At 39.1% G+C, this 1,306-nt stretch overlaps 1 non-coding gene across 1 annotated transcript; it reads right to left on the bottom strand.

The window, feature by feature from the left end:
* Positions 1 to 962: 962 nt before the first annotated feature.
* On the bottom strand, positions 963 to 1,081 carry LOC145678142 (5S ribosomal RNA). Its single transcript, XR_014130258.1, has one exon. It is a non-coding gene; the product is annotated as a 5S ribosomal RNA (ribosomal RNA).
* Between the last annotated feature and the right edge of the window lie 225 nt (positions 1,082 to 1,306).

Genomic DNA, 1,306 nt, shown 5'->3' with positions numbered 1-1,306 from the left:
CACCCGAGTGCATCAAATGAAAAGCAAGGCAGTTGGCGCGAATTGAAACACGTACTGTAATTTAAATGAAGTCGATAAATCGGCGGACACATCTAATTTTGCTGAACGAGTGAGTCATCATGCCACCAAAAACTAGCGGAAAGGCTGCAAAGAAGGCTGGTAAAGCCCAAAAGAATATCTCCAAGGGAGATAAGAAGAAGAAGAGGAGGAGGAAGGAGAGCTATGCCATTTACATCTACAAAGTTTTGAAGCAAGTGCATCCTGACACTGGCATATCTAGCAAAGCTATGAGTATCATGAACAGCTTTGTTAATGACATCTTCGAGCGTATTGCTGCTGAAGCTTCTCGTTTGGCCCATTACAATAAGCGGTCAACTATCACCAGCCGGGAAATCCAAACAGCTGTGCGCCTTCTTTTGCCTGGTGAACTTGCCAAGCACGCTGTAAGTGAGGGTACGAAGGCTGTTACCAAGTACACAAGCTCTAAGTAAAAATCTTCTTCAAGATTTTTCATTTCAAACGGTCCTTGTCAGGACCAACACATTATTCGAAAGAGTTAAATCACGAAATTTGCTTCATTCTGTTATGTAGAAACACCTTGAAATCCAATTTCTATATGCTGTTAGTAAAAAAGTAAAGCACATAGCGGAGATGTGTCGTGCTTGTATACGAAAGGCATTTACTCGCCGGAGATCTACACTTAGTCATAATAATTTACTTTTAAAAAGTGGTAATACATTCCGTGTTAAGTATAGTAGTAGGTGCACACGGATCGGAAATCAGGTTATTTTAATGTGCCGTGCAAATAAACAGGCTGTTAGTGTAAGAAATAGTGGGTATAACGCTTAGAATATCGATTAATCGCTATGAAATAATGTTGATAAATTATCTCTTGAAAGTACTATAAAATTAATGTTTCTAGTATTTTCGTACTTGAAGGATAATGAAATTTGAAAAAGAGATGCCAACAGCACCTGGTGTTCCCAGGCGGTCACCCATCCAAGTACTGACCAGGCCCGATGCTGCTTGACTTCGGTGATCGGACGAGAACCGGTATATTCAGCATGGTATGGCCGTTGGCAACTACCTTTTCTTCAATGTCCTGTTAAGGAAGTATGTTTTAAGTAAGAATTGACATTATTAACTATAAAGGCAAGCATATTAACGTCGTTAACATTACTTGGAATATACTAATATTCGAATAAATATTTGAATGTTCGAATGATGAGTGATTCGGATGTTCATAGTGCCACTATGTCCTATCGAGTTTACTATCACGAACCACGTATGAAATTGTATATAAATA

This window comes from Thermobia domestica, unplaced genomic scaffold (assembly GCF_964235325.1).
Source record: "Thermobia domestica unplaced genomic scaffold, izTheDome1.hap1.1 HAP1_SCAFFOLD_1921, whole genome shotgun sequence".
Classification (NCBI taxonomy): domain Eukaryota; kingdom Metazoa; phylum Arthropoda; class Insecta; order Zygentoma; family Lepismatidae; genus Thermobia; species Thermobia domestica.
The sequence above is the reverse complement of the archived record's forward strand: the minus strand, read 5'-3'. Positions and strand labels throughout refer to the sequence as shown.